The sequence below is a fragment of the Ostrinia furnacalis genome, unplaced genomic scaffold, assembly GCF_004193835.3.
Source record: "Ostrinia furnacalis isolate ACB-3 unplaced genomic scaffold, ASM419383v2 OfSCF5816, whole genome shotgun sequence".
Taxonomy (NCBI): Eukaryota; Metazoa; Arthropoda; class Insecta; order Lepidoptera; family Crambidae; genus Ostrinia; species Ostrinia furnacalis.
Window position 1 is genome coordinate 267750 of NW_021136055.1, and position 24581 is coordinate 292330.

The 24581-nt window shown below is 36.4% G+C and overlaps 1 protein-coding gene across 1 annotated transcript in view; it reads right to left on the reverse strand.

The window, feature by feature from the left end:
• tyn (trynity) overlaps positions 1-24581 on the reverse strand; it is a 64161-nt gene that overhangs the window by 36343 nt on the left and 3237 nt on the right. Inside the window, exon 2 of the mRNA XM_028316622.1 lies at positions 7312-7349. The gene's annotated coding sequence lies outside the window, so the exon portion shown is untranslated. The remainder of the gene's footprint in view (positions 1-7311; positions 7350-24581) is intronic.

A 24581-nucleotide genomic window follows, 5' to 3' on the forward strand; every position in this document is an offset into this window, starting at 1 on the left:
TAATATTAAAACGTTTCGCAATTAATGTTGGTCCCGTTAGCATCCTAAATCACTACCAAGTACTGTAACAGAGCATTTTTCATTTGTAAAACGATAAGTAGTTGGTATACTAACCGTAATACGAGAACATATCGAATCAAATGAACATCAAATAACACTGAGAAAACAGTGACTTAATTAACATATCCGTAACAAAACTTCACATCGTAACGATTGCATCACTAACCATAAAAGTTCATTAAATGTCGAATTGATTAATGTTCTCTGACTTTTTTATATTAATTCTTTCCTAATATGGGTAATATAATCTAATAATACAATAACGTAGTATTTCGTACAACGGTGATCCGACAGTAATAATCAAAGAAACTGGTCATTAAAGTTACACAACCGTACCTTTCTGAAAACCTTTAATGCACAATGATTTTATGAATAGATCCAAGTGCAATTAATAATTACCTTGCAATCGACCGAGCCGGCATGGGGGTATTATTCTTCATTATCCATACAATAGCCTGTGTTCCCAAGCAATGTACGGATTAGTGACCGCCCCGACCATACCAATTCTATCGACCTTAAACAATTATTCACACAGGCATTGTAAGATAGAATTACTAGTTTACATTTCCTGCTAGCACTTAATACCCGACCTGCGCTTATGCAGCGTGTGAAAGGGTTATCGCTAAAAGATTCTCACAATAAAACAAAGATGGATAAATAAAACATGAATACGGTAGCCCATAATTGTATTCCAAGTACCATAACCGTACTAGGAGATCACTATATTCTAGAGCAATCATAACTCAAACAAAATGGTTCTCGCTTGCAAGATCACCTTTTACTACTAAATAAATTTAAGTGGCATAACTAGTAAACAAACCTTAGCTCACGACTCGGTTTCTTTGAAATGAAATATTTACCTTTGTTCGGAATGGCAAAGCTAAAATAGATTTGCAAACGTTTATATACGTCGTTATACGTTTAGAAAAGATCGAGAAAACAAACACCGTTTATTTCCATAAAAAAGGTAATAGGTACTATCATTTGATGAAACGGCGGAGATTTTTGCATTCTCTACACTCCCACCGTTCCACTGATAACTATCAATTCTAAACAACAATAAACGGAATCAACAACGGTAATTGTTAGTATTTTTGTTTGGTTTTTAAAATAGAAAGTTGTGTCGGACCTATGCTTGACCTCTCCATTTGTCAAATCATTCTTCTAATTAGTGCCCGTGACGTGGTACTAACTCCGACAATAACAAGCTTAGTCGAGGACAATAACAAATGATGCGGGGGCAATAAGAAACGTTAACGAGTTTATATACAGCATATCTTTCTACTCTACCTTTGGTATGGGTATGTGTACCGACTTAAACTAAACCCCATCTACACTTTACTAATAGAGTACACAGATTTGAATCTACTTATACGTATAAAAAGTCTAAAATTAAACCAAACTTGGGCTTGTTTTCTTCTTGTATCCTATGGTACGGCATGGTAATGCCTTCAAACTTAAGTGTGTACTCGTTAAGTTGAGAGAGCTTTCCGAAATCAGTGGGCGCATTACGCCATTTTATTTGAGACTCCAGATTAATGTGTAAAGCAATTCAAAAGTCCAAGAAGTGTGTCGAAATAAAACATAAGCTTTAAAAATATCAACTTTTCCTACAATGTCTCCGAAAAAGTGTGTAGTTTGATATAAATCGTTTTGAAGGCAATTTAAAGCGGTCACTCATAATATTATGTTTGCGGGCACGGACAAAGCGGTGCCACACAAGTGGAAGTTATGCACTAGCATTAAGATCTTTTTGATGTTACCCGGCGGGTCACGGGCTCACGTACTCATCCGGCCGCCTACCTTAGAACCGAGTCCACGTACTTAAATAATGCTCGTATCTACTAAGGAATCTCCGTCTGCAACGAATTTATTTGCACGTTCCATTCCCTCGTCTAAGGATTTAAGATACAGTAAACTGTCGTATCACTAACGAGCACGCGAAGCCTCGTTAACGTACATTTTAAAACTCCTTAGCCTTAAAACTTATTTAAATTGCAAAACTTTCTAAATTGCGGAAACCAACTTACTCTACAGAATTGTAAGTATTTCGTGAGTTTTATTGATACAAAAAAGCTAAAAAATCAATTTAATCGCACCTAAAGGGTCTAGTTTTAAATCCGTATGTCACATTCATGAGCACGATACGTCACAATGGGCCGAACTTGACCGAGCGCTAACGGTACCGCGGCGCGGGCGCACCGAGACGCGAGACAATGCGTGTGAGCAGCTCGACAGGTTGCTCGGCTGACCCAATTATCTGTTCCAACTGGGGCATCTGTTTTCGAATGCGTGTGAATTTTCGTTTCAACTTTCACACGTCTGTTCCTTCTCCTGCAACATGAATAAATTCAGATTCCTCAAAACTATTATACGAGAATTTCATACCGGCTCTAAAAGGATTATCGTGTTATTGGTACGATTACCATAACTCATCACTTTTAATTTATTGAAATCAATGCAATGGTGCACTCATACAAGCACACTGCACAGGTATCTAATTAAAAATTAATGCTTCAGCTTAACGTTATAAAATGATTAACGTTGAATATCATGATGACATTATCTAATTTGTTCATGGAATTTATTTGAAAAAACAACGCAAATGAAACAAGCTGTTAATCACAACAGTATAAATAAAATCCTATAAATACATTTTCAACCCCTAATTATTTTAATGTGGCTTATTTAAATATCTTGGATGCAAAGGATCGCGTGTTGCGCTAAAGAAGGCAGTGCTCGGAATGCTAAAGCTTGTCGCTGTCGCCTGCGCCCGCGCCGCGCGCTGTCTCTGATATAGGTACACCATAAGCGGACGCGATAAACAAAACACCTAATGTTTTACTGTACTGTTATTTTATATATGTATTTCGAATTATTTTTAATTTCTCTCAATCTAATCGTGTCAATATCCCAAGTTTGCTGACATAATTATGAAAATACATTTCATCAAGTTAAAAATACGCGTGCCAAAAGTGAGACATGTTGATATGCCTGACTGTATAAAATTCTAAGCTATATTCTATCATTAATGGTTTGGCATACATTTTTATTCGTGACTGGCGAAAAAAAGGTAGAAAAACAAATTATCGTTCTATCATATAAAGTCTACATAATTATATACACTAACTTTTGGAGCTTGCTTAAACTTTTGTAACAAACATATTTCTTACTTTCTGCAAGCGACCTGTGGTGCGATTGTCTAAGGCAATCGTATTCATTTGACAGTTCATAACGTACGTTATGATGTGTCAAACGGCTAATTCTAATTGTGTAAGGAGTTCATAAAACGATAACGATATGTTAACGATTTGATCGTAATTTTATACGATGAGTGAATGATGAATATGATTTTGACAGAAAATTCGAATTGTCTAAGTTTCATGAGCCCATTGCTAATGTCAAATGATTGCCGCAATCATATTGCAATCAGATTGCGGTGACTCGTAACTCATGATAATCGTATAAATTCTCATAGGAGGTGTAATTCTATCCTCGTCCTCGTATGCAAATTGTTAATTTATTTCTTTGAAAGATAAAGTGTGGTAAGCGGTGAGTGCTTGGTGTTAATGGAAATAAGTTTTAGTGAGACACAAGAGTTCTTTTTCATCAACACTAAGTTTTGTACTATACTACTACGCAATTAATTACTTAAAATTAAGTCAATAAAGTAGTTAGGTAGGTACCTACTTAACACGTTTTAATCAGCCTTAACCAATGATATTATATAAAAACAAAAGCAGATATGTTATAAGCGCTCGCGCTGTGAATACTCAAATACGTCCCAATTGGGACGTCTTGTGTTTAGTCTTCGTGTGGCCTGCGTCGTGCGCAATCGCGTGCGTACCACACCGTAAGTTCCTGTGTTCTTACCAAAATAAATAAAAAATGCCATCGTGTGTGTTTCGAAAGTGTACCAATTAGGACTCTAAAGTAAACAAAANAAAACTTCAAGAAACATTTTGGCCACAGTTGAAGAGTGAACCGATGGTTATTTATAGCGATAACCAGAGCTCAATCAAACTTGCAGGTACCGATGGATATCATGCCAGAACAAAACACATTGACGTGAGGCACCATTTTGTCCGAGACAAGGTACTAAGTGGAGTGATTGATGTTCGCTATGTACAAACCAACATGATGGTTGCAGATGCACTTACCAAGGCAACGACGCATGCAAAATTAGAATACTGTGTATCGCAAATGGGTTTGTGTTTAAGGGAGGATGTAGGATTTAAATAAACACCGCCCTTTGCCATAGTTAAAAAGTTAATACTTTGGTCTATGATGCTAACTCTGTATTCTCTGTGATCTGTCCGTGTGGACGTCAATAAACCGTTTAATTGAAATAATTCCCTCTTTTATTAGTATACTTCCAACAGCCACGAAGGTGACGATGAGAACCGTGGCGATGAGAAATACCCTAATGTGTTATTTTATGATAATGCTCGTTCGGCTCATGGCTTATGGCACGGGATGAAAAACGCACGACGTCGTTAACGCCGCGACTGGACTGGTCAGGAAACTGCAGCTACGGACACAACCGGACGCTAAAATAAACCATGTAGGGAACCGTCCTAGACATACAGTACTAAGTACGTCAAGCTAATTCTAATATGTAAATGTTAGTAATGTCCAGTTTGCTGTAACAATTTGATTGGAAAATGTTAGTAGATACCTACTAACAAGAACTAAGCAAATTGCTATAGGAAGCAGTTATTCTTGATTTCCATTTAAATAAATGTTTGTTGTAAAAGAATAATTTAGTGGTAAAATGATCTTTACAAAGTTACTTATACTAGATAATAATTTTAGTACATCTAAGTAGTAGTCACCAACATCATGTACGTTCTGGCTAGTTTGAATTTATTATTAGAAAAAATATTACCGATGATTTAATTCCCAATACCTTTTTAATATTGCATTAACAAGTGCGCACTTCTACTACTCGTTAAGTCGAAGCCGACTTCGCGTCGCTAACCTATTTAATTAGTGTCTCTAGATTAATAATATAGTTTTAGTACCGGCTACTTCTTAACCTAAATCTAGAAAGTGGCAAGAAAGGCCATTAGGACACGCGGCAACCATGTTGTACAAAGTGAAGTTAATGCGCGTTGGCGAGCGTTTATAGGGGCGAGAAACCGTTCCAAAGAGTAATTGATAATGCTGCAAGCAAACATGATTTCCTATCGCTGATGTCCAGAATGTGTGTTAATCGCATCGAAAGTCCACTTCGTTCAGAAATACTAGATTCTTGAATATACTTAGATTGCAACATAATTTATGGTGAGAAGAAATTAAGCGATAGCTATTGAGGTAATCAAGTCACGCAAATTGAATACATCAAAAAAGTAGATATGATACAAGCTACTGAACAAAATAATGTATGATTAATGGATGGGTGCATACATACCATTGAGGTAAGTGGATATGTGGCGGTTACTAAGCTAGGGCGCGGGCTTACCGTAACTTTAAGAAAAACTAATCTTTGTCTAATAACTCTTCTTGCCACATATTTTCACTCTTACTACTTTCCGTTTATCTGGATGCCAGAATGAGCATGAAGTACCGCGCGGAATGCTACGAGCCCTACCGCAAACCGAGCGAGCATTCACGCGTCCTACGCTCGTTCCTTGATCACGGAAAGAAAACAATTAACGGTAGCGTTTAATTGCTCACGTACGACTTAACGATTACACCACAGACAAACCCAGGAATGAATGGTCACTATATTTTATATAATTTCCTACTAAAATAAATAAAATGACGTAATGACTTTTCTTGTAAGTACTTGCTGTGATCGTTAACCCACGAGTCTAATTCAAGAAGTTCTTTCTCACCGTTTTAACGACAGAAATAAAAGTAGCGTCGTTTTACTGACATCTAAACGACACAGCTTTCTTTGAAAATTTCACCAGTGGCAGTCCCACCGAGCGTTAACTATTATTAACCACATTGTCACAAACGTGGCGTATTTACGGACATAGTGTCTGTCAATTATGATATTGGCCATTATCTGACATTACATAGCAATTTCTCTCTAAACATTTCATAGGAATCGAGTGTTAGATGATAGAAATTTGCCGCACCGCGGGCGAGGAACATGTTCTGGGGCGCGGCCTGTCACTCATGCTTACAGAAGTTAGCGTGTAACATCTCAATAACCACTTATTTAGAGATGACGTCTATTAGCCCTTCGCGTAAAACCAACTAGGTCTCTCTAGAAACCGCTGGCGAAATGCAGGCTGATTGCAACATTCCGCATTTAGAGCAAACTCTACCAGAGCTTTTTATCGGTATATCAGCGGAGGCGCGTTGAGCAAAAAAGTGTTTCGCTCTTTAAATTTTATCTTACAGCAATTTCGGAAGCGTGATTCAGAACACTATTTTATACTAAAAAGAAACTGATCTTAAATGAAATTTAAGCAAAGAGTAAACGTTATTAAGTACGATGGACTTGGCTTTCTTCAGCCAAGGACAGGATAAAAAAGTACTGATATATTAATAGTCTACCTAATTAAACAAGTTCTACATCTATCTACTTTGTTATAAAGTGAAAACTGTTTTACAAAAAACTACTAAACTTATTTACTAATATTTCAAGTAAGTAAAGCAGTTAAAAATAAAAATCAAACTCCTAAATATCACTAATAATCGAAAGTTATAAGACGTGTGCTACTTAATTTTTATTTATCATTTACGAAATTACTTTCACTTGCACAAGCAACAATGACGAAAACGTCTATCTCATAAATACAGCAAATTTATTTTCTATCAATCACGCTATCCGGAGTTCATCTGTGCAAACTCAATATCAATAAATCATTCATCGAACAAAGCCTTGTTTTTGTATCGGGGAATATCCAGTTATATCTACATTTACAAGATAATAGGCTAGTTTGTAAAATAGTAGAATTAGTAAAGACTGGTTGTGTCTTGAATATAGATACTTGGTCAACGCAAAGTTGTTGCAGACATGCAATCTTGTTTAACTCGCGAGTAAAATGCTTGACAACACAAAAAGAGGTAGAGTTCACGGACGTCCCACGGAAAGGTATCGAGACCATGTTTCTTTGCAGTGTCACACAATAGAGCAGAGGATACGAACAATGGTAGAAACAGTGTATTGGATTAACTAAAGTACGAGCCTACATGGGTAGATAGGCATATTTACACGATTGTAACTTCTGAAATGTTGGATGTTTTTATTGTGCGAATGTACTTTATTTTATGTAGGTGTCTGAAACTTACCCGTTCGTCAGAAGTATGAGTAGCCCAGGAACCAAATCCTGCAACAAAGAAAAGTAAAATTGAATAACTGCACCATTTTACGCTGAACGATGTAATACTTATAAGAATGAACTTAACATGACATAAAACGTTGTAAAAACGAAAAACACGACCATGCCATGCCAAGTAATGTCTTCTTGACGTTCAATTTGATCAATAGCTGCAAAAAACTAAGTTCACAATACCGCACAAGCAACCGTTACAAGTGGGCAATAATATTCGCATATTACCGTCACATTTTATGAACAACAATAAAATTGAATCACTACTAGTATTTTAAAGCTTCTGTAAAAGTTTTATATTTCTGAAAATTTTAAGATAGTTACTAATATACGTTTAATGTAGATAAAACTGAATAACTATCATTATGGCACTTACTTATTATTTTTATAAACAACTAGGTACAACGAAAAAAATAAAACCGACTCCAAAAAACCTACACTAAAACGTAGAAAAATAATTACTAATTACCTACTATATAATAATTAAAAATAATTACAAAAGTATCAATCATGGTATACCTACATAAATATTAATAATTCGTCCTAATAAATAAGTAGGTAATTAGTAATTATTTTTCTACGTTTTAGTGTAGGTTTTTTGGAGTCGGTTTTATTTTTTTTATAAAATTTTACTTATTTCTTGCTTTTTAGTTAACTAATTATTACCTTGATGTTACCACTGAAGGTAGGCAGTACACTGAGACCAAAAAAAAATTGGTTCATAATCGGCGGAGATATTGCGTATAAAAAAGTTCATCCCCAATTTTCCACCCTTGGGGGTGAAATATTTTCTTCAAATTCGCATGAAACCACCCTTTTGATAATACCTATTCAACAAAAAAATAATCGTTCAAATTGGTTTATAATCGGCGGAGATATTGCGTATAAAAAAGTTCATCCCCAATTTTCCACCCTTGGGGGTTGTTTTTTTTATTATTAAATTTAAATGGGACCACCCTTGAGGTAATTGATACAGAACTTTTTGGTAAGTATTTGTGTTTAAAAAACCAGGGTCTAGGGGGAATATCGTTTTGAATGTCTGCATAGTATTTGCCAACCATCCTTTTTGAATTGTCCCAATGAGTTCTCCACGATTTATAAAGATGGGCTAGGGAGAGGGATGCAGCGTCATGAGAGAATAGTGAGTAGTGCTCTAGGGAGCCAGAGGATATAGCATGTTTTGCGCATGAGTCAACAGATTCGTTTCCTGGAATTCCTCTGTGACTAGGGATCCAAGCCAAAACGATATTTATACCCTTCGAACGGCAATCAAAAAGAGCTTCTCTTATTTTTAAGACGGTTGGAAATTTAACTTTAGACTTAAAAGTATTAGCCAGAATCGATTGGAGACAACTTAGGGAGTCCGAAAAAATTAAAACATTATTTAATGAGTGAGATTTAGCGTATAGAATTGCTTCTAAAATTGCCACTGCTTCACCGGTAAAAACCGATGTCACTGGGGGACATTTGTAACTAAGAGCGATTTTGTACACAGGTATCCACACTGCGGCGCCGACGCAGCCGTCATCAGCGAGCTTGGACGCATCTGTGTACATCGTGAGCCAGCCTTGCCAGTGTTCGGATAAAATANCATCCCCAATTTTCCACCCTTGGGGGTGAAATATTTTCTTCAAATTCGCATGAAACCACCCTTTTGATAATACCTATTCAACAAAAAAATAATCGTTCAAATTGGTTTATAATCGGCGGAGATATTGCGTATAAAAAAGTTCATCCCCAATTTTCCACCCTTGGGGGTTGTTTTTTTTATTATTAAATTTAAATGGGACCACCCTTGAGGTATTACCTATACGCCGAAAAAAGATTTGTTCAAATCGGTTCATAATTGGCGGAGTTATCGCGTAACAAACATAGAAAAAAAAAAACATACGGGTCGAATTGAGAACCTCCTCCTTTTTTGAAGTCGGTTGAAAATAAATAAATAATGAGCTGGTATCGCTCGATACATCAAGATCGTCAAGTAAAACAACTTGATGATACAAGATAATCGAAGAAAAAATATTCTACTCTACTCTACAAGTACATTTATATTCAGAACGCAAAAGTAAGTATACCTGTTAACATAATCTTGGTAGCCACATTGAAGCGACTGAAACCAGTATACGCATTATCCACATTGAATTGTTGATATTGATATTCTGTGTGACAACTGTGTTAGATAGAATGCCCTATAATGTTTCAAAGTAACTCCTATTTGCTCCAGCCTCAATCGTGGTTACCTGCGTTTAACTTAACCAACACAATCGTTGATCATTTTAATTGACCTTACCATGTTTACGCTGGCCGCTCGGGTGGACCCTGCGCTGCGCTACTTGCGTGAGTAATGATACCGCACCACTGACCCGCGACAACCCATCGGCCGCTACCAAGCGGATTTTATCACCTCATCAATTACCAAGTGAAACTGCTACTTAATTAGCGACACGCTTTTATAACCATATTCGTACCGACCAACATATAAAGTGACACCTACAAAACTAAAAAAATACAAAATTTTATACCGAAAGCCTGTCGCAATAATGCTATAAATTTTAAAAACTAAAGTATGTCATCACCGGTAAAAATCAATCGATATTGTATCGCATTAACATAATCGATAAAACAGTATTTTAATGGATGTTGTCATTGTATAAAAGCTGGAATTAATTTATCATTCGACTGCCTAACTCGGCAAAACATGATAATTTTTGCAAATCCCTTGTAAATTTATTGCCACCAACAAAGACGAAGAATGTTGTTTTCACACATTCGCTGCTTTAATTTTGCTTTTTAAGAAATATATAACGGTCGATGTGAAAGTACGTGATCTATTCGTAATATTATGTTAATGGCTGGTATTTCAAGTTATTCTTAGGATTTAAGCATTTATAAATGTAACGCAGGATATAATATTCATAAGATATAGAGTCATAAAAATATTAGTAGTTTCTTAATTATAGACAGAATATTCTAAAACCCCGACAGAAAACCCTTTCAAACGCCCCTAGCGCATACGTGGGATAAAAGCTGGAAAGAGTAAGCATCGTAAATAAAAGACGACGGCTCCAATAGTCTTTTTCTTAGCTTAGAGAATGGCGTTAGAGCAGGGAACAATATCGCTCGGGGCGTTCGTGCCGGCTCGTCCGAGCGGACGGGCAAAATGGAAAAATAAAGGCACTTTCGCATTGAAGTGGTTCCTATCGGCTTTCGGTGCGGTCGCTTCCCCCTTATCCGCAGCTGATCACTAGACAATGTGGTGGTGGGTGCGGGGTGGGCTGCGCGGGCGCGGCGCGAGCGCATGACCGCGCAGGGCGCAATGACCTTGCGCGCACATTCCACCCGCTCTTTCGTACGCTCCCGCGGCCCTCCGACTCTCCCTGGTCTAGTCTATTACTTAGGCCACTTAGGGAATGTGCATTAGTATCGTTTGCATGTAATCTACTACGCCCCGCTGCAGTTTACAGCTCCAAGCGCTGTATTGTTCCTGGTCTTATCAATGTTCGTTTAAAACTTTGAACCAGGGTACGTAGAGTCAGGTAGTTTATATAGTCAACGCTTGATCTATTTCATATTATAATCACTAATCAGGTGTTCATAAAAAGCTAATTTACATAATGTATAAACCAACTATAATTAAGAATCATCCGGTATTCAACAAGATAAGTATACCCACTTTCTCAGTTCATTCCTGCTTCGACAGAAAAAAAATAGGAACATATTCTTGTAAGTAAAGTTAAAGTGGCTCTACCGGTCTTACAATCGTAGAAGACCAAACACTTCAAGCTTTTCACTTGTTCGCATAACATTACGCAAGAATTACACGTGCGGGACAATATTTAGGATGCTAACTTCAAACACACATGCGGCCGAGTACTATGATGCCCTAAAGTGGGTTAATAACCTTTGGAAACCTACAAAAAGTTGTAAAAGAACAAACACACTCACTAAACAAACAGAGGAATGTGTCGATATACGACGAGAACTTAGAACAAGAAACAAATCTCACTCTATTTTGAACGTTGTTCTTCTTAAATATGGTAATGTTTGTCAATTATTCTAAAATAAACATTATTCACACTCACATTTGTGCATTTTCTTGAATTTTTACGTTAATCGTAATCTAAAAAGCGTTGTGAATCTACCCAGACGGGAAATAACGGACTCCAAATCCAATAATTGGAAAAGCACAAGCGTACGTCACAGAAACCGTTCGGAATGAGTCCGAATCGGCGCAAGCCTACGCCTGCGCCCGCCGAGCGTAACATAAACACACGTAATGAGCCCATTCCTTCACTATTTGCCTTTATTGTCTACCCACGCACTACCCATAACAAGCGTCTCTAAACTAGAGCACAGAAGTACATTTTGGAATACGAGTCTGCCCTTATGAATAAAATAGTATTCAATACTTTTTAATTTATTAAGTAAAAAGACGTTTTGTACAAAAAATGTGCAGTTTACTCATTTAGTTTGCATATTGACAAAAGAAGTGACGTTGATCAAGCTCAATTTCTCAGTTATGAAATCCAAACAGCAACAGTGAACTCATTTCATTGTTCCACAAAAATATCAAAAAGTTCGTTTTCAAAGAGCGTTGACGTCGTGGTTTATTGTATTATCAAACCGATTTTGATTTCTGATAAAACCTGATGTACTAAGAAAATAATTTGCTTTATTTCTTACATCGATATTACATAAACATAAAAGAGCTTTGAGTGCCTTTGATTTCTCTAGTGTCGGCAGAGCTTTTGAAAGCACAATTAGAACTGTGTAATTACTAGAATCGGCAGCACAACTTGTTTCTCCATATTTAGAATTACTGATGGGGGACGTGAATATTTTTATGGCGACACTGAAGGCAAGGCGTAAAGCGAACATGCATTGTTCATGTCGAACTTCAAGTATGTCACATAGACGTGCATTCTGTGGCATAAAATTATACTGTGATGCTACACCTGTTACTTGAGTTATAAACCAAGAATTTTACTCTGTTTTTATCGTTTTCCCACAACCAGCAACGTCGAAAACCTCTTTATGGGGTGCGGTTAATTAGGGCCTTAATCAAAAACATTTAGACCTATTTAATTATGTATTTTCTCATGGAATTAATTGTATGTACGCTTTTAAGGCTAGAAAGAAATAAAAATGTTTATTAATACTAATATTACAAGCACGTAAAGTTGTAAATGTACTTACAAGGCTGTCACAAAAAATAGTGTCCAGGCCGTAAAGAACTGCGTGAATTGGCCATTAATCAAACATGATTACATTTACAATCGTAAAACTGGACATGTTGTTTAGAAGATTAATCAAATAAAATAATAATATTTCTAATACTATTCAATATATTTATAAACATTCATGGACGTTATTTTTTCTGTATAAAATATGTAAGTAGATATTTAAATAAAACATTTGATAACCTTTTGATGTTTCTCCTCTAAACTTTTTTAGTTTTTTATGAAAATGACGATTTGCAATGCATGTGTGAGTAAAGGTCAGTAATAAATACTATTATAGACGTACTTCTAGATACATAATTATCACGCACTTAAGTAATTTACGTTGTAATTAAAACAACAGGCTATAACTACCGTTAGTTAAATTAAATAGTTACCGCAAGTTATAAAACAGTGCTCCAGCATTCATTTGTAAGGCCATGGGAAAATAGTTGACGTCATTAAGAACAATATTTTTTGTTGTTTTAACTGCCCATTTAATAGGGGCGTTCTATCACAGCGAGGTATTATAGCCAATAACCGGTTATTTCTAATTAAAAACTTTAAAATATTTTCCTAATCTCTATAGTGTAATTAAAAAGTAATAACAAATATTCTTTGACTTCTCTGAAACAATTTTTTATTAATGTACTGTATAATTTCTTTTAATACCAGCGGAATCTTGCAAAATTATACATATTATGATCTTTCTCTTACATGGAGGTAGGTAATAGTAATACGAACGGATGCAGCTGTATGTATTCACTCTGCTTTGAAAGCCTTTGAAGATAATACACCGCCGCTGATTACAGATAATATTGAAAAAATTAAAAAATGCTACCACGCCTTACCAGTAGGTAATGCCTTTATTAATTTCCCTTTTCATTGACTTCTACTCGTAACAAAAACTAAAACACCGCAAAAGCTTTTGAACTTTACCCATAAAAGCGATTTACTTTAATATAAGCACACGTTTTTACTAGATTATGTTAAATATCCTATAAATAACAAGCATTCACCCAAGAGAGGATCGCCGTGCTCACCTTCCCTACACCTATTAATAGATAAGTGCTCTCTTAGCCTTGGATATTTCTAAGTCTAAAGTAACGTTTCTTTTTAACCACCAAGTTGCCTATGATAAATCGTGCCGATTATACAAATAATCTCGCAAATAACGGATCCATCTACGAGGCAATGCAATGACTACATAAACCACACATAAACATTAAATACAGTTACTACTAGATAAGAACGTTAATGTATCTCTTTACATTTCGTTTTTACGCAACTATGAAACTCTGTGGTAGAGCTGATGCACTATTTAGTAATTTTACTTAAACTACATAGGTACGACTTAAAGATTTAAATATGTTAATATTTTTTTCATCGTCTCATGCTTTTATTTAATTGACCAAAAACCATGCCCGCGACTCATTCCCACAACTGTTTACCCTGAAACGATTTAGCTAGACTGTCAATAAAATTCAACAGACCCAGATTATTCTGATCTTTGTAAATGTATTAAAAGTCATCTCACATGCATTCGTAGTGAATAAATAGAATAAAAAGATTTTACTGCGAACACAAACTGCGCTAAACTCGATAAATCTTTGTACATCACAAGAGTTTAGTTGCACAAGATCTAGCAACACAGCTTAGTCTTAACGAACGTGACAGTGGAAAATGTTCCAACTCTTTTATTCTATTTTTCTCAGTCATTTCAGATGCCTCTAGCGTCTTAATTGAAGATAGCACGTTAAGATTAAATAACGAACTTAGCAATTTTATTTTATTTTCTTTGCCCCACCATCTACTTAGCTGATTTGAAAAAAAAATGTTAAGCTAAAAAATATCTTATAAGTAATCTTTTAATGGCTTTAATTTATTATCATCTTATTAAAAAAAGTCTATAAAATAGGTACCTGGAGTTCAGACGGATATTACGTATAATTTTCTTGACAACCTTAAGAAATAATAAACGGTATAAAAAATCATATGAATAAATCAATAAAATAATCATTACACGTCTTCCAAATCGTGAGCAAGGAGCTTGGACTTGGATGTCAAATAAATACCCGAGTCTGTGAATAGAGATTCTTAAGTATTTTTAATCCTTTAGTCGAGCCCGCCGGGCTAGACGTATCCGCTCGATCTATAAACATGCAGCCCACAGGTACGAAGATTAATGTGCACAAAAAGCAAAAGGTGTTAAGTGTTTTTCAGTGAATTCGCAAGTGGACAAGTTTATTTGCTTATACCCGAGAATTTACTTTCAACATTCTTAGGCTGGGATGAATCAACCATTCAGTGCTTTTTCATTGTTTGTGTTACATACTAAGACTGAGTTGCACCACCTTATTTTAACCGTAACTATAACCACAACCGGTATTTTTTGTATGGAGTTTGACAGGCTTTTGATGTTTGTTAAAGTTAAAGTAAGATGGTGAAACCCAGCCTAAGAATAGCGAAGAAACCTTGAATTCATCCAGGCGTCTGTAAAAAATTTTACCATTACCATTCATTTTATTGTGTGTTGAGAAGGAGTGAGAATATAAGAAAAGATATAGAAGTATTTTTGTACTGGTGTACGACGATGCTGAATAACAATTTAAATAAATAAATAGGTAAAACTATTTTAATGAGTCATTCCAACTTTATAGAACATTCTGTTCTCACTTTAATCATTATAACGAAGTGTTTTTGATTCAATTTAATTGCAATTAATGTAATAAAAATGCTATTCCTTCTTTGTTTTTTCCCACAATAACATTAACAACAACACAATATTATTCAATATTTTATAAGGCTGCGTTTTTACTGAAGCGGAGCAAAAGTAGATTGAAGGATAGAGATGCGAAAAGCTAGCAATCTTCAATGTAATAAAATTTGAACATAATGAAAAACATGAAATAGAATTCCTTTTTTTTTAAAGGACGCGCGCTGCTAGCTTGAAGAGCTTTTCCAGCTTCACCGGGCAGAGTGGCGAGTACAGAAGGTACTCTAGCCGTTGGGCGATCGTCGGTGCGCGTGCCGACGAGGCCGAGTGTGGGCTAATAGAATCACACTGCTGGCGATGCCATATATGTAGGGCTGGGGTTCTCAAGAGAAACTTCAGCTTTCAGTTTCGTGAAAATACACCGTTTATTTCTAATAACTTTAGCGGAGCACACCTGCACGTCATGGCAGTTCGGACGAGAGAGAGCGAGCCTCGCACCTTTCATTCAATCCTATCATTCGGTTTATTTTAACGTTTCACTATTTGAACGTTTCAACGAAATTAAAAAAATAAAAGTTAAAGTTTGTTTTCTTTTACATTCCTACATATATTTGTCTGATGGCGTCCGCGTCACCAAAAGTCCACCTTCGTCTGGGTCATCAAAGGTCGACTCCAGCTCCTCTCCTCTTATATCCCTTCTTCTTCACGAACTTCACGAATTCAAACTAGTTCCGTCTCCTTACTGCGAGTGTTCCACTGATGATATCAGTCATGAGCGAGCAGTCTGCCCATCGTATCTTGTGGGAGTGTGATCTTTGGAAACATGAACGTGATATAATGCTTAACTCAATACAACATACACTGTTGTACTGTTTCCACAATTTATTACACCGATCTTGTTGCGACAAGGAAAAATGTGTTTTTAAGCGATTTTGTGAAAAATATTATTGGCAGCTAATTGCTCATAATAGGCCCCCTTAATTGATATTTATTGTCCGTGGTGCATATCTTTTCATGAAGGTTATTAAGCCTTTGTTTGTTACCTGTCATCCGCTTTGCAATGGAGGGAAGTCGAACCTTAATTTCGAACTCCTCCTATGATCTTCTGATTAATTTCGTTACGGGTCCAATGACAGTTTAACTTTCCCCCGGGACAAACTTGACCTTCATTGGTTGGGTTTTTATGGCGGTCAAGCTGTAGATCTTGGCTACACAGAAGTTGCAGTGGTGGGAACGAGAGGTGGGAATAGTTCATATATATCTTCTTCTATCTACTTCTGTAGAAAGCAATACTACGAATATACACAAGTCCGCTCCGCTTCACAGAAAACGCTGCTTAACTTACCGGGGATCTTTTTTGTGTGATATTTTTTGTTACACTTGAGAAATGTACTCGATCTTTTGATAAAAATGATATGAGTCTTGATGCTTTACTAAGAAATTTTAATTGCATTAATTTAATTGGACAGAAACATTCATCGAATAAAATGAATTTATTACGACTATTTAAAAAAGCATGTAAGTAAGTAATTCAAAAAAGGTTTATCTAGGAAATCAGTTTTCCTTTCCTTTCAATTAATCATTTTACGTTTTTCATTTATTTATTGCGGTATAATTGAGAGAATGCTTATACCTTAGAAAACGAATTGTTTATCACATAAAAAAGCACAAATTGCCGTAATGTGTAAACATTAGCTCGAGTAATACACGAGTGCGATATCGCGCGGTGCCGATACCATCTCAGCGCCGGCCACGCGGCGGACTCCGGAGACCAATTTAGGAGAGAGCCCGTTAGAATTCTTTTCGCAAACGACTTGACGATGGACACGGCCCGACACGCTATTATATCGAATTTTACGCCTATAATTACAAATTAGAAGCAGATACGTACACAATGATGTTTTATAGTAGGTTAACACAATTATTTATTTCTTTTTAGGTGTGATTTCTCCGGTCCGTTGATTCTTATCTTTTACTCGACATTGCCCTCGACTTCGTCCGCGATAACTTTAGATTTTGTTAAACAATTAGCATTCTTTTGTACTCCGCGTAGAGTTACATTTCTTTAAATGCGTTATATCGCATCGTTTTGCTTTTAAATGTAACTGACCTTACTTTCCAATTCCAGAAATATAAGTTTCTTAACATCTTTCCATCGCGTGTACTCGTATTACCCTCTGAAACTCTTCCCATCATAAAAGTTATTAATGATTAATTTTTATTACACTAACCCATTATACCTATGCAATTATCTGTTCAAATTTGCATTCTTTCGTAAAAAATATATAATAGTTAGGTACTATTAAATTTTGTTAAACTGAAAATTATGACTATGAAAATAGTCCGGTCGCTATAAATTTTAGTGGCATTGATAATTTTCAAATTAAGTGATGAATTCATACGTGCGAAACCGTGGAAAAAACCGTAGGTAGCTTTTCGGGTAATTATTTGCATCGTAGCAAACAAATCACGTTTTGCTACGAGCTACGGAAACAACGTAGTCATAGGTCACAGCGCGTTGATGTCTAATACACGCGTTCATATTTTCGTAGCAATATTTCTTTGATAATGACAAAATACCAAATCACAGTAGCACTTTCTATCAATTTACGTCATTTCGTGATTTCTGTGATTGCTTCTTTAGAAAGTATTGTCCGGAGCTTTCGCAAAAGGGGTAATGCCCTTGTTTCAAAACTCGAAGCGACAACGTGACTTCGATCATCAGCGATCGTTGACAGCGTGGATAATATTATCTCATTGTTTTGTCGTGGTGAGAAGCGGGAGCCGATCCTGTACCTCTAGTAGGAAAAACTTTCGAGTTCGTTTCGTTGCGTATTCAAAGTGTCATCGAAAAATTTTGTATGAAAAATTAAACAGCGCCCCCTATATTATAGCCGCCATAGGGGGCGCTGTTTAATTTTTCATACAAAATTTTTCGATGACACTTTGAATACGCAACGAAACGAACTCGAAAGTTTTTCCTACTAGAGGTACTGATCTGATACGGTGCAGGAGGAGGCAGGCTCTGGTCGGCGACCGCGGAACAGCGTCCCCACAATTATTATGTAATAAAAAATAATAAGTACAGCTTCAAATACAACCGCACGCCCGAGATCACAAGGAAGGGACTAGCGATGCTTAGCTCGGCTCACTTTTGTTTATGATCCATTCTTAGACATTATTGCTTTATTGTGGCTTATTGTTGTCTGCGAATGTCTGCACGTGAATGGTTTTTGCGTTTAATAAAATTGATCCAATAATCCAAAATAACATCAATTTCAGATTTTCAATTTTGCGTTCATAACTTTTTATTAAGAGCGCTTCGTCCTCCATATAATTGAGATGATGAAATCTGATTTTGCTATTCTAGAGACAGCAAGTCTTGAAGAGAGCTTTGAACTGGCGTACCGACGGAGGCATCCGGCATTTTGTAAATTGATAATTTTAATATCCTATGGATATTCTACATAATATTACAGATGTTTATTGCATGAGTTAATAAAGCACGTAATCTGTGAATCGGTTCTCGGCGTTTATGCTGATGCGCGTGCGGCTCTAATAAGCCATTAACTTAATATACGAGCACCTGGCCACGAAAATATGCGAAGCGATCAAACTAATTGTGTCTATTTATGGATGTTTATTAAAATATAGACCATATAATTATTTTATTACGTAAATTATTATCTATCTAGTAATAACTAATAATTAATTAATAAATGGTTCTAATACATGTAGTTTTAATAAGATTACACAAAATTGACATCATAATAGAGCCAACAAGAAAAGCAAGCAAGAAATGGAAGCTCTTATAAAAATAAAGACATAAAATAATCATTTGGAACCAGCAATCCTCTATATTATTGTTCTGTATCAATGTCGTTCGAAAATAAATTATTAACGTTTATTGTATAAAAATGCAATCATTTATTTTATTCAATTCAATTTTCTGAACTGAAAATTAAACACTTAAATCAATCACTGTCCTGTTTACGTAAACTGAAAATAAAAAAAATCAAATATCTCGAAGAAAAAAGCGATAGCATGCTTGTAATGTCATTGTTTTTCCTAATATTAACGGCAATCCATCATATTTTGCTGTCCACTTAACAAAATAATGCTATGATAATGATTGTTACATTATATTACCGCACGCTAGTGCATCGTACCGTACTAGGTAAAAATAGCTGAGAGACGGCACAAAATTAACATAACTAGTTGCGATGCGGACTGGTAAGACTTGACCGATAAAAATACAAAGCGGCGGAGATAAGTGAGCTGTTATCAGCGCCATTGTCGTAATAATACACTCGTTACATCGCCGCACACGTTATCTGATCGCAGTGACAGACGGCGCATCGAGCACACATCTGTCGGCAGAGCAACATATCAAAATAAACATAACGCGTGTAATGAAAATGAACTGACCACTTGTTGTTTAGAATAATAAACATGATGCTATCAGAATGCTATGGATAGTTGCTCGTCGTGACGATAGGAATAAAATTGTAATGATATAATCAACTTTTCAAGAAAGCTCTGGGGAAAATATTGTTATGGCAATATCATCTCTTTTCTAATAATCTCATCTCAAACTTTTTGGTGAATCAGTATGTTGTACTTATTTATTTATTTTAGTAAATATGATTAAGTATTCATCAGTTGACATGAAAACTTTGCTATCAAAGCCTGTCGCTAGATATCATGGACCGCCGCTGTAAAATATGATACCTATTCTGTACAAAGATAATATTTCCATGCCTTAGATTTCCTATAGATGCCTGCTTCGGTTCGCTGTAATAACGAAAGCCAGTTGTGCCTCCAGGAAGTGCGAGTGTCGCGGTCAGCGGATAACTGGCCGCGTCACGCTCCGCCGCGCGGTGTCGTGGGCGCGCCGCGGCCAGCCTTCAATTAACTATCCACTATCCAGCCTTTGAAGTGCTTGGATGGTATAACAATCCCAACTAATATTATAAATGCGAAAGTAACTCTGTCTGTCTGTCTGTCTGTCTGTTACGCTTTCCCGCTTAAACCTCGCAACCGATTTTGATGAAATTTGGCATAGAGATAGTTTGAGTCCCGGGAAAGAACATAAGATAGTTTTTATCCCGGTTTTTGAAACAGGGACGCGCGCGATAAAGTTTTTCTGTGACAGACAAAAATCCACGCGGGCGAAGCCGCGGGCGGAAAGCTAGTATCACATAAATTCACGGGCACTATGCATTATCGGAGATAAGTTTCTATCTGAAATATTGTTGAAAGCTTTCGAGCTTTTTAATTTGTTTTTCTTTACACTGCATAAATTATATTGCTGATGGTAAAAGTGCGTATAAGACACCTATTGCATGTTCCTTGTAAGGTAATAAATTAATATACTTACAGGGGGCCTTAACGGATGATGCTCTTAATTAAAATTAAATGATGTTAAGATACATAATGAGTAATCGCCACCTTAGTTAGGTGTTAAGGTGTCGATAAGGTCGTGTAGGCTTTTACAAGCACATCTAATGCCTAGCGATAATTACGCCTGAGGCCGGACATAGTTAATTTAATGACCTGTGAAGCGGAATATCGATGTGTTCGTTGGATTAGATGTCTGATACGTATGCAGTGGCAAGTGAGCTCATCGATGCAGCGGGCGGGTCGCCGCAGCGCGGGCGGCACGGTTCCCAAGCGCACGCACCACTGACGCTCGCTTCATGTGAGCGTTACACTATTCCACTTACAAGAGAAATGCACGCGAAAAACCACCAGCTCATTCACACTATCGATCAAATGAATCAGCTTGTTTACAGCAAACACTAATACTAATGTATTCATATCCTATCTAAACAAGCTTTTGAATAATTTAACTAATCATAATTTAAAGTTCAATTCATCTATGCACCAGACGCATTTGAAAAATGATTGGTTACAATGTTTTGTATGATTGGAAAGTCAATTTCGACGTTCCACTAGCGAATTCACAACAATACGCACCTTCACTTTTTGGGTCATGATATCGAGTCATAACTCAAAATTATTAAGTTTGCCGATTGCCGGACATAATGCGAGGTGGTATCGCGTGCACTTTCTCGTTTATTCATCAGCTTAGTGGGTCGCGCGCGACGTGCGCCCGCGAGCACGCGCCCTGGCCCGGCCGGCTGTGGTAAATCCATTATACCCAACAATACACCACTAATGTTTCCACCCGACTACGTGATCCGAACTGTCAGTGAAAGTTACATTTGTGTCGTTTTGTCAAATGAAACAACCGTTATTAAACCCACTAAGTCTTATTCCGTGGATAAAACGTTTTGGCCCAAACCCGTGAAGGACACGCCTACGAATGTTTACGTACTCGTCAAGCGAATAGAGCGGAATGTTAAAAATCTCGGGTAACTGTACTCGAGGCGGCATATTGCCGCGAGATGCAGGCGATAGCGAGCGTTATGCCCACAGCCGCCGCAGCACCGTCCACTCGCGGAGACGCGCTCACGACCAAATATTGACTGTTATCCGAATTCCAACAACGTATACACAAGCCACTCATCACCCACTGAGTCATAAATTACTCAATCAACATGATCACATTAATTTTACGTTCAATTAAATGAATTGATGATGATTAATGACTTAAAAATTCTCGTACAAACTGATTAATATTCAGAATCTCGGGTACTTTCATATAAATCTGCAATATATTAAATGTTTTCAGTTCCGCCTGCAGCTAAGTATAAAACTAAAAGTTATTTTTGAACAACTAGGTTACCTAAATCATTTGTGATTTAAGAATGGTTAGTGAAAACTATTATAGCCATAATATGCATTACCAGATGAAATTTTATTTTTGCGTAAGTTACAAGGATGTAGGCGTGACTTCTTAGTACAAGTCATTGTATGAAAATATTCGCAAACATTGTGTGTAAATATGCAAATTCTGAAAGAAAGTAAAAACTTCAATACATAACAACCAAAAAACTTTCTTTGAAAAAAAAAACATAATAGCTCTTTTGTGATGATTTCTATAGCCGATAAAAATACTAATATCATGTATAAACACTACATAAATGCAGTACCTGTTGAGTTCATGTGATGAAGACTATAAGTAACTACGGAACTATAAAATTGTAAGATCAATAGCATAAGTAAAAATGGCGACATGCAAATCCTGATCTATTTTATTCATTATGATAATCAAGCAAACAACTAGCTTAATTTATCCACACTTATCATAATCAGCATTCAAATAAAATGCGAATAAGAAATCTCTATCCAAATCGGCTGGTTATGACAATGGCGAGTGCTACTTACAATCGATTATCGCGGGATAACTCGAAGTGGACAATCGTATAATAGAGATGTGTTATTAGATATAACTGTACGCTGAACGTGTAATGAGGCACGGCAAATCTCAAATAAAATGCGAGACATTACGGAATTGTGCGGCAGTAGTGGGTCGGCTTCGACTGAGAGGGCACTGGGTCGTGGGGAAAGTAGTGGGGCCTTATGTACGTGCACGGTGCATGCCGCAATTACACCGCCGATCTGCTGCTACATTATGTCTCTGGCGGATTTTAGAAATCGTCTCTGACTGTGGCTTCCGAGGTAGCACACTGATACAACCAAATGAAAAGCCTTTTAGATGTAGGTAAACCTACATTTAAAGACGGGTATAAAAGTTACGTAGCTTTTAAAATTGTCTTTATGTTTAATAACATTTTCTTTGTCTGAAGGAAACTTAAACTTAACTTAAAATATACTTTTTTTTTTAACTTAACTTTTGATTTCCCCAAACTAAAAGCAACCAAAGACTAAAATAATACTACTTTAGAATGGTTACAAATAAATAAAAAATCTGTAGTTGTCAATTACGCACATGATTTGTTCCGTGCACGAATTCAAGTCGAATGGTTCAAAAATACCTCTTCAAAGCCTGTGAAACTCTGAGTCACGCACGAATGTCTAGGGTATGACCCTTTGAACTATTCGTACATGCATAATCGTGTATCTGCCTGTAAGTGTGATGAACACAATAGATCGCTAATTCACATCGCTAATTTTAATAAATTAATAACTAATCAGGCACTTTCTTTGATATACAGGCAACTTAATTATTTTGTAAAAACTAATTTGTAAAGAAAATATATTTATTTATTATATTCGATTAGGTGAAATCCAATAAACATTAATAATTGTATTAAGCAACCCAACTATTGCTCCATAAATCGTATTTTAATAAAGAGGAAGGAGTAAACTAAATGGAACTTAAAGTGTATGTATGAACCGCGAAATAATTTGCAATTTGTTATAAATTATAATGATTAACACGAAGCCATAAATAAAGGTCATTATCAATGCCCGGCAGCTCAAGCCGAGGCTAAATGTTTGGATAGCATGCCGACTGCCGCGTGAAACTGTGAGAAATGTTAGCGAAACTTCTATTTAAACACCGATCAATCAATCAAATAATAATAAACGTGTGACGTGACGTGCGATCAATTTTACCTAACTATAAAACCATTAATCTTCCAGACACTTGTCGACTCATTTCACTCAATTCTGTACCATATTCATGTCTGCATAGAATACTGTTTTTTACTTTAGTAATTTCACTTTATTTGTGGTTTGTAACTTTTTATTTCTACGAATAAAGTGTGTAGCGCTAGCAAAAAAACAAATGTTATTGTTACTTCATATCAATCAAATTGATGAATTGCAAAAGGTAAAGGTTAACACATATTATTCCTTGCAAGTCAGTGCTTTATTGTTTTAATTTTAAAGTAACAATGATAACATATAGAGTGACAGAATACATAGTCATGATCAAGATGTAACGTACAGTTACAAATAAGATGTTACTGAAAACTTGGCACGTTTGTCAGAAAAAAACACGGTCGATTTTCACTTGTGAGCTTTTATAAAAGAGCAATTTATCATTTGGTTCCGCATACAGGAAAATGCAACGTTGTTTCGTTGAGCGATTCTAAAGTAGAGTTGCCCTACAAAACGCGTACTGAAGCCACTATATTAAGTCTATAAGTGATAAAGAGTCGATACGCATTACGCATAAGCAGAACACAATGGTGACACCAACCGGGCGGGCGCCATATGAATTCGATATGCGGCTCATAACTGGACCAGGACAGATTGATTCGGGTGGGGCGGTCAAGGCCGCGTGCACTGGCCGCAAAAAACTAACTGGTTGCGCCCACGCATGCGGTTATCATAGACGTGTTTTTTTTGCGGTAACACCTTACGACATACAAATAATTTGTAAGTACGCGGGTTATTGATGTTCGATGTTTTATTACC